The sequence below is a fragment of the Rosa chinensis genome, chromosome 2 (assembly GCF_002994745.2).
Source record: "Rosa chinensis cultivar Old Blush chromosome 2, RchiOBHm-V2, whole genome shotgun sequence".
Lineage (NCBI taxonomy): Eukaryota > Viridiplantae > Streptophyta > Magnoliopsida > Rosales > Rosaceae > Rosa > Rosa chinensis.
Window position 1 is genome coordinate 36150618 of NC_037089.1, and position 10460 is coordinate 36161077.

At 36.0% G+C, this 10460-nt stretch overlaps 2 long non-coding RNA genes across 4 annotated transcripts; one reads left to right on the top strand and one right to left on the bottom strand.

Annotated features, from left to right (window-relative positions):
• Positions 1–1811, bottom strand: LOC121051476. The gene is made up of 3 exons (XR_005805817.1): positions 1620–1811; positions 241–352; positions 1–95 (listed from the first exon to the last, which is right to left on the bottom strand). It is a non-coding gene; the product is annotated as an uncharacterized LOC121051476 (long non-coding RNA).
• A 1282-nt stretch (positions 1812–3093) lies between these two features.
• On the top strand, positions 3094–5569 carry LOC112188323. Of its 3 annotated transcripts, XR_002931401.2 has the most exons (6): positions 3094–3264; positions 3540–3617; positions 3743–3805; positions 4125–4335; positions 4730–4836; positions 5228–5569. It is a non-coding gene; the product is annotated as an uncharacterized LOC112188323 (long non-coding RNA). The 3 variants fall into 3 exon arrangements; XR_005805816.1 differs by having other exon boundaries at positions 3094–3275; positions 4730–5569; XR_005805815.1 differs by having other exon boundaries at positions 4730–5569.
• The last annotated feature ends 4891 nt before the right edge of the window (positions 5570–10460 follow it).

Sequence of the window (10460 nt, forward strand, 5' to 3'; positions counted from 1 at the left end):
GGCTAAACAACTACTCTTCCTTGAACCTCTCTTCACTTCATCCAAGCTTTCAATATCCTTGTCAGCACAAACAATTTGAAAACAGGTAGAACAACCTACATGATCACACAAATTGAGCAGTAAGCACACCAAAGCACCAGGCTTAGTGACATTAATTGGAGATAATTCATATATGATCAGCGTTCTGGCCAACTAAACGACTACCAAACACGAACTAGTCTAAGTGGTAATGCACACAACCTGTAAGAGTGAAATATCTGAAGGAGCATGTGGCTATTGAGTGACCTTCACAAATGCAATTAGCTTCGAAAGCTTGTTCATATTCCCTTTCAGATCTCAGCAAGAACCTCACCTAAATGTTAAACAAAGTTGTTATTATATACTTTATAAGATTTAGCTATTGTTGCTGCAACTAGAATAAGACATAAACATCAATCAACTACCACATTTGTTTCCAGCATTGAATTCTTTTCTGCAACAACATCAATCATCTAAATGTCAACTAAAAATGATACACACAAGAAGCTGCAGAGAAAGACAAAAGAAAAAGACTTACATCTACATCTAAAGGTGGAAAAGTAGTGTAGGAACATAGTGTACGCTTTGTCTTTAGTGGTTTTAAGCTATGAAGATTTCGAGTTGGGGATTTTGGTCCCAGTAGTATCCCATGATAGTAGTGTTCAGTATTAGCAAGGTTCCTCGCAATGATAAAAAGCAACATTAGATAAAGCAGGATAATCCAGTGTTTAAAACATTTTCAATAAGGTTGAGTAAGCCTCTTGGACTAAAGTTTAACTTTCAAAGCATGCTTTGCATGTATAATTTAACATGCTAAAGACTGAGGACTGACAAAAGTGTAATAGCTTTGAATATAATTTGTTCTGCAACAAGATTGCTGCAAAGTTTCAGAAATTTTCAGAAACCTGGTAGCAAAAAAGAAAAATTCACCAACAATCATCCTTTTAGTTCTTTCAAGCACAACTCTCCAGATTTAAACTAGACATGTAAAGCCACAATTTCGCAAAATTTCAAGTTATTCGGAGTTCAAATGGATGGTCAAACAGAGATCCAAATTGATAGAAAATGCTGATTTCTGCAGAAATCTTGAAACACTGTGCTAACTTCAAAATATCATAAGAATCACATTTCAACTTCATTTTGCATGAAACCAAGTTTAAAACGATCATTGAAGAATCTATTTTAAGGTACCAAAAATTGAGATTAAAATAAGAAGTATAGATTTTTCGAAAATAATAGAACAGACAACTAGTTCAGCTTGGTGGTTGCCTTTGAGGCATACTATCAAACACATGGTGTGCAATATTTGAACCTTAATCTATTTCAGTTATAAGCATTCTAATGGAGTTACCGCTAATTAATGGTCAAAATTGTATTCCATAACAACTTTGAACACATGGACAGAAATTTTAACACAAATGGGTCTCACAATAACAGTCATTAGGAAGAACAAAATCAATGATAAATTATACATACAACCTTACTGTCTTGCTAAGCTCTCAATTTGATGGTCGGCTGATTTGAATCTTCCAACCAAGTCACAATTTTGATCAACCCCAATGAAATTATTAAATCAAAGAAGAAACAAAGAGAGTACTTACAAGACCACAATTTTTCCATCTAAGCATTCAACTCCAAACCAAGAGCAAGGGTCAATATTTCCATCTTTATCATTCCAATTCGACAAACCACCAAATGGTTCACTCACTACTCTCTCTCTAAAACTCCAAAGCCAAACCTGCACAAAGATACAACCTTTAAGTATTTCCTTCACCCTGCAGGGGAGCACTTGGAGGCGGCGGATCTGGCTTGGGCGAGGAGCTGGGAGCTTCGATAGTTTAATTGGATAGAAGATTTACTTTTGAGTGGGACGCGGAGGTTGGCGTGGAGCCATGGACTTTCGATTTCGGGGAAAGAAGAAGACTGAGAAAATTGTGTTCTGTCTAAGTGTTGGAAATTGATAAATGAAGTGGGAGACAAAAAGTCACTAGCCCTAGCCTAATTAAGTTGTCAAAGATGCAGTTAGTTGGATCTTTTTATTTTGTATTGATCTGACAACACTACTAGAAATTTCCCCAATAGCACCTGCTGATAGACCTGTAAATGGATCGGATTTGGATCGGATCGACCTAAATCCAAATCCGTTTACTTAAAAAAAAATTCGATCCAAACCCGCTCCGTTAACCCGGCGGATCATTGATAGCTCGATCCAAATCCGTATCCGCCGGGTTAACGGATACCCGATCCGCTAATCCGACCCGTTTATAATTTCAAATATTTTAAAATTTTAAATAGTAATATTAAATTTATATCATTATACCTCATAAGATATGAATAAAATATTAAAACAACATGAAAACTATCACCAAAAGTAGAATTACGTTATCAAAATTCTTAATGCTACCCATTCCTTAAATTTCTGCAAAAAATTTGTATTAGAAATTCTTCATATTTTATATTTTATATTTAAAAATAATAATAATATATTAATAAAAAATAATATTTTATTATTACAAAAACGGGCCGGATCATTAACGGATCGGATCGACCTAATCCGTATTTGATCCGTTAAATAAAAGGGTTAACGGATTCGGATCATTAACGGATCAACGGATCAAAATTTTAGATCCAAACCCGTCCAATAGCCACGGATCTGGAGCGGGTCCGGATCAAAATCCGGTCCATTTACAGGTCTACCTGCTGAGCCACTGTTCTTTGGCCACCAAAAATAATCAGTGGCGGTTTGGAATAGTATCACACCTTTACAATTAATCAGTGGGAGATTTTGCTGTCTCACTGTTAACAGTGGGCATTAAGCACAGTACACATCTCTTTTGTATATTTAATTGTGATAAATTTCTCAAACCCATCGAAACAGTGTGAAATGTGAAGATATACTGATAAACTATTCAACCCATGAGAAGATAAAGTAATGAACCCACCGACATAATTTAATATTCATTATGAATTAATTTTATCTTATTATTTATCTGATTTTTTCCCCTATAATGCGTATTGTGCGAACTCTCTAGCCTCTCTCTCTCTTTCTCTCTCTTACCTTAACTCGGTTCACTCCGCTCTCTCTTATCTCTTCCATCTTCCATCGCTTTCTCTTTTCCAATTTGGAACCGATGAAAGAGATATGAGAATCGATTCAATCTTTGACTAATCGCCGAAGCTATGTACTGGCGGTTAGATCGATACCATTGTTCATCGGAGATTTGAATACATAGATCCGGTCAGGTGGTAAGATTCATGTACTGAACCCACTCAGCCAAGGTTTTCTTATTTCCAAATCTGGTTGTTTGATGCTTTGGTCTGTATTTATATCCTAGTTAATTTGAATGAAATTTGGTTTTGTTATGATCAGATCTGAAATTCAAAATTGTTGAAAACAAAAATTAGGTTGCTTAGATTCCCTGTTAAGTGGTATAGTTCATTCGAAGCACCTCTCTTTTTTCTGTTTCCATTTTCTATTTGGTTTGGGTTTTGTTCTTTCAGAAATCAAATTTGATTTACAGGTTCTCACAAGAAAGGCAAAGGACCAGTATTCTTGGAAAGGATTTGGGGCAATGTCTAATGCTATACAGGAGCTTAAGGTACGATACTGCTTTTTTACTGTTTATGAAGATTCAGATCTGATCTATTAGGTTTTTATTTTTGTATTTCATAAAAAAATTGTTTAGGAAATGTGGAACTGATTTTGGTTTTGGTGATATAATAGGAAGAGGGTCTGAAAGAGAACTTCAATACCTTCCATCAATTTTACGGCAATGATGATCCAAAAGTAAGTGTTAAAATTGGTCTTTTAATTTTGTAATAAGGTTTCTGGTTCAATCTTGTCTTTTTTTTTTTTTTGGAAATTTGGTTCGATCTTTGGTTATCACTTATGAACTTATAGTTACTAGGTAGAATCCATCTCCTTTGATGAAGCTGCAAGGTTATTACTTGGGGATGCAGACAATGCATTCATAATTACTTGCTGTTTTTTATTCAATTGTAGTTTTTGCTAAGCAAAATGGATGCATGATTTGATCTGTTGGTTTGAAGTATTTGCTATGGAAAATGGATTTGATTTGTGTTATTGTGGAAATGGTGAATTGCAGGAGTCGGTTTTGTTGTGGCAAAGGTGATGCAAGGAGCCTCTTTATTCACTGCTTGTTCTAGTAGGAGCTTAGCGGTCGGTGCGGCATTTGGCTGCAGTTGCAATGGCGAGGGTTATATCCAAGGGAGATATCATCTTAATATACTCAAGAGCCAGCAACCTCCTAGGGTTTCTTTCTGATGGGAAGAAGAGTGACTCACAAAAAGTAGCTGGTTAGTTGAAATCACTGGACCTAATGATGCATTTTCTTTTCTGGTGTAAATTGATTGTATAGCTCTGACACTATTGGTGATATAGTCATTTCCATTGTCTCAATAGTGTTTGTGGTGTTTCTCTGTCAAACTATGCATATTGTCATATAGTGGTGGTTACATTAGTTTGCTGAATACTGAACTTTGTAGTAGAAAGCATTTAGTTGCAGACCTGTACTATATTTCTTAATATAGAGCAGTTGGCTGGACAGAAACAACAGGGTTGTCAACTTGGGCACGCCCTTGTTGCTTTAAGAGTTCATGATGTAGAAATATTTGTGCTTTATGCTCGATTAGGCTTTAAAAATCTCCATTTTTAAATAAAATTATACTTGTTTCGAATACAATTCTGTAGGGGCTGCATAATGCTTAGGAGGATTATATCGATATTTTGGGAGGCGAATCACTTCAAGTTTACTTAAAACGACTATGATTGCCACAAAACTCATCAAGTTTCATGAGGTACTTCCACCACATCTGTAACTCTTTTGTATTATAGGTTGGTATTGTCTTTTTATTATTTTCTTCGTTCCACAAGGAGTAGAACTTTCAATAAGAAAAAAATGGGTGAACAAAGTGTATTTGTCATATACTGCATCAGTTGAAGAATACTGCATTGGAATTGTGATATGCCACACTGATTTTTATTATTATGTTTATTATTTATTTATTTTACAACTAGTGAAGGACCTAAGATCTTCGGCTAAATGGTTGGAGATCCTAGTTAAGATATGCTTCTTATACAAAATGGTCGCTAAACCATACTTGATTCAAGTATAGTTAGCTTCTGGCGGTCTTTTCTATTTTTTGTTTGTAGATGAGGCTTTATATATGCGTCAAAATGCTTTGGAAGGGTCTGGTAGTAGTGGTGCTGCTTCAGCATATACCGAGGCATTTCGTATCTTCATGTGGTTTGCTGTTGGTGGTAAATCATTTCTTGTCATCATCGCTGCTGCAAGATGTTTGAAGGCATTTGATATTATTGGAAGACTGGGTTTAGGGATGGAAGAACTTGACAATTCAGCTTCTTTCTGTGTCAAGGTAGATGTGTTTCTTTGCTAGTTTTCCATGTTGGATTTCTAGTAGTGTATAGCTTCTTATGGATGTATTTTTAAGTTGTATATTTATTGTATAATACATTTTAAATACAATACAAGATTGTATATGCACCAATTATTTGGTGCCTTTTTTTTAATACAGCCTATCAATTCTGCCACTGTTATCAGTGGGATTACAAAGACCCACTAATTCCATAACAGTGTGAAGAGCTGCATTGGTTTCTGTGTTCACACTGTTTTTTTAATGGTGGCCTTTGTACCATTAGCACCTGCTATTAAGGGGACTGATATCCAATTAGTGGCTGCATAGTGGCTAATGCCCTCTAGCCACCAAAATCAGTGTGTGTTGGGCCAAAAGCCACTTTTATAAATTGGTCCCCATTGGGGAAATTTCTAGTAGTGCAACACATAAATAAAGTTATGTTGTCTGATTCTGCACACATTAAATTTGAGCTGAGGCAGCATGGAGGGAAAGTTCCTGCCTATTTGCAATCAAAATATCAGTTTTGGTGCTAGGGATAGGCATTTTTCATTCAGACAACACAAACAAGTAATTATGTTGTAGAAGTCAAATACCAAGAGGTAGATTATCAAATAAAGTCAAAGTATGTTCCTGCTATGTGCAATGATTTTGGCACTAGAATAAACATGTTTCATTCAGACAACACAAATAAAGTTTTTATGTTGTAAGACCCTTAAATCATGACATATATGTAGTACATATTTGGACCCAAATTTGTGTTAAGCTAGGAGGGAAATCTGCTGCTCTTTTTTTTATCATTCACACAACAAAATATTCTTGTTAGTGTTGTACAATCACCTTCTAAATAAAATCTTCAAAAATTTTATGGCCTTATACAACGTAAGGTTCTTAAACGTGTTGCATGTTTGACTTTCTATCATCACACAACAATTTTATTTTTTTTTGTGTAAAAAGTATTGTATGTTGACATTATTGGCCTAGTGGATGCTCTAGGAAACGATGTAATTGCAGCAGAATGGCTTAAGACCCATGGCCCTGGAGACAGGACTTTCATACAAGGATTGAAGGTACTAATGCATCTTACTACTATTTCAATTTATTTGGAAAGTTCAAGTTCATTTTACAATGTTGTTAGTCCCTGTGGCTTCCAGTTTTGGCTTGGAGAGGATTATAATTACTTCAGGAGATCAATTAGGGAATTTTTGATAGGTGCGTTTTCCTTGATTTGCTTCTAGCATCATGCTTTTACCAGAAACTTTGGCATCTACATCTGAAATTGTTTTCGTTAGTTGAAACTCTCTTTGTTCGAGGCATTTAGTGTTAGTGTGAGTCATCGTTCCCTATTAGGAATAGACTACAAGGAAATATATTATTGTAATTACTTACCTTGTATATGTTGTGTAGTACAGGAGTACACAATAGTTGTAGTACGTTGTAGTACAATTGTAACCCTTTTATATACACCACAGAATGGGTGTAATAATATACAAGAAAATTCATTCTCTCAATATTGTCTTATTTGACTTGGTATCAGAGCAAAGATCCGAAATGGCTTTGTCTCCTTAATTCTTTGTTTAGGTCAAGACCGATCCTTGTCTCTTCCAAGACTGATCTTCTTCTTCATCTCTTCCAAGACTGATCTTCGTCTTGTCACAGGTCGGTTTAGACCAGATCTTCGCCTGCAATCGTTTATCACCAAGAGATGGAGGCGTTGCAGAAGAATAGTACTTGGCGACTTGTCCCTCCACCACAAGGCAAGAAGGTTGTAGGCTATCGGTGGGTTTTTACCGTGAAGCATAATGCAGATGGATCAGTGAATCGATACAAAGCACGTCTTGTAGCAAAGGGATTTACTCAGACGTATGGTATAGACTATGATGAAACTTTTGCTCTTGTTGCCAAGATGAATACTATTCGGGTTCTGCTCTCGTTTGCTGCTAGTTTAAATTGGCCACTCCGACAGTTTGATGTCAAAAATGCATTTCTTCATGGAGAGTTAGTCGAGGAAGTATATATGAGTCTCCCACCAGGGTATGTAGTTGCTTCTCCTGGTGAGTTTGTATGCAAATTGAGAAAATCTCTGTATGGTCTTAAACAGTCACCTCGTGCTTGGTTTGGAAGATTTTCACAGTTCATGCGGAAGGTTGGTTACAGGCAGAGCAACTCTTACCATACCTTGTTTCTCAAGCATCAACAGGGGAAGGTAACAGCTCTAATTATCTATGTGGATGATATGGTAATCACTGGTAATGACACTGTTGAGATGGATAGACTGCAGAGACAGCTAGCTTCTGAGTTTGAGATGAAGGACTTGGGTGAGCTTAAGTACTTCTTAGGAATTGAGGTAGCCAGGGGGACAGAAGGAATCTATCTGTGCCAGAGGAAGTATGTTCTTGACTTGCTGACAGAGACATGTTTATTAGATTGCAGACCTATTGACACTCCTATTGAGCAGAACCATGGTTTAGCTGAGTATCCAGATCAGGTACCTACTGATCGAGCCCGCTATCAGAGGTTAGTTGGGCGCTTGATTTATTTGGCTCATACCAGACCAGACGTTGCGTATGCAGTGAGTGTGGTGAGTCAGTTCATGCATAATCTGAGTGAGAGTCACATGTATGCTATTATGCGAATTCTGAAGTACTTGAAGTCAGCTCCAGGTAGGGGAGTACTATTTTCTAAACACAACAACATTCTTGAGGTTTGTGGCTTCACAGATGCAGATTGGGCTGGAAATATCACAGACAGGAGGTCGACATCAGGTTACTTTACATTTGTGGGAGGTAATTTGGTTACGTGGAAGAGTAAGAAACAGAAAGTTGTGGCACATTCTAGTGCTGAGGCCGAGTATAGAGGTATGGCTCACGGAGTGTGTGAATTGTTGTGGCTGAGAAATCTGTTATGTGATCTGGGTTTCATACTCAAAAATTCCATGCAGTTGTATTGTGACAACAAGGCAGCTATTGACATATCACAGAATCCAGTACAGCATGATCGTACTAAGCATGTGGAGGTTGATCGTCATTTTATAAAGGAGAAGCTAGATGCCAAAATCATTAGCTTTCCTTTTGTTCCAACTGAAGAGCAACTTGCAGATGTACTTACCAAAGGAGTTTCCAGGAAGGCGTTTTATGACTCACTTAGCAAGTTGGGCATGGTTGATGTATATGCGCCAACTTGAGGGGGAGTGTTAGTGTGAGTCATCGTTCCCTATTAGGAATAGACTACAAGGGAATATATTATTGTAATTACTTACCTTGTATATGTTGTGTAGTACAGGAGTACACAATAGTTGTAGTACGTTGTAGTACAATTGTAACCCTTTTATATACACCACAGAATGGGTGTAATAATATACAAGAAAATTCATTCTCTCAATATTGTCTTATTTGACTTTTAGGCTTGGTTTAATCAGTAGTTGAGTGGATACAAGGTAAATTAAGAAATTTTTGTGAATACAGGGGAGGAGTTGGAGAAGCTCGCTTTAGATGTAGGTTTTCCTGATGCAAGATATTATGATTAAAAATTAGAAAGATGAAAAAACAGAAAAGCTGGAATCTTAGTTGACATGATTGATTAGGTGAATTTTTTTTTTGGCGTAATTTTTTGAATTGCAGATACACTTAGCAATGAAAATTAGAAACAAAATTTATTAATGAACTAAACTAGTTTTTAATTTCTATTTTCAAATAATCAAATACATGGAAATATGTTCCTAATTTCAGAAAAATACACTTTGTGTCACGTAGTTGTTCCTGCAAATCAATATACAAATGGGATCTAATATTTATTTTGCATATCACTTTTACAAGTATATTAAAAATGTGTGATACTGGCATATGCGTTTAGGTATACTTATATGGCATTGCTCACTTTGGCAATAGTTGCCTTCACTTGATATGCAGATTCACAAAAATATGTAAAAGTAATGCCAAAGAAAGCACATAAGCAATTTTCCATACAGATAAAGCAAGAAAATGCTGGTAATCAATTCTGTAGTTTTGTTTTCCCCTGGTAGAAAACCCTAAGCTTATATCATTGAGGTACATATATACATTTGTAGTCTGCATATTAAAAACTACATGCATGCCAAACTGAATAACTATTTCTCTACTCTGTGTTTAGGCTCAAAAAAAGCTTTAGCCAAGTTGTTGTTCAGCCGTAAAGTTCCAATTAAAAAAAAAAAGGCAAAATTCATAGGCCCAAGATTTACGGCAAGGATTTATTACAGTTAATCAGGTAAAGCACAAGTACTTCATCATTCAAATTTTTGGACATGATTACATACTCATTGCCTATTATCACTGCCTTTCCATTTACCTCTGTATTTTTTCCTCTGTTTGATATTATGGCTTACTACATCAGTTTTTAACTTTGATAATTTGTGTTGAATCTCCATTTTAGCATAGGCCATGTCTCATTACCAAAATAGATATAGAACAGTGACCTTTTTCCTAAAGCATCCGTAAATTTCTAGAATCATGGTGCTGTTACTTGGCCTATTCAAATATTGGAAATCCATAACTGCATGTAGCCACCAAGTTTCTCACCCTTAATTTCTTTACTCAAGGAAACACATTACTGATCCAATTTTCTTGGTCAGTTAGAAATCACAAACTTAGAAGCCTCCCTTATTTCTACACCAAGAAAACTAGCTTCCCTGGTTTTTTTTTTTAAAAACTAGCTTCTCTGGATTTGCAACATTTTGTTTGCATAGATCTACAGAGCTTGAACAGAAACATATTTATATATTTCTAGGTCAGTGAATACTCTATCTTTTCCCCCCCAATTTTTCAGTGCATGTAGTTTTGTTAAATTTGTTCTTAGATTATTGGAGTGTTCTTCACCTTCTTTGTGTTTTGGCCATGGTTATCAGCTTTAACATCAATTAATCACCTGCTTTGCGTTTTTTTTTTCCTTTTTCTTATTTTGTTAATCATAAATTGCTTTCTTCCTTTAGGGACTTGCCTCACTATTGAGGAGTGCCTCCTAAATAAAAACAGGAACCCTAATTTGACCAAGGAGCAAATAGAGGATCAACTTAA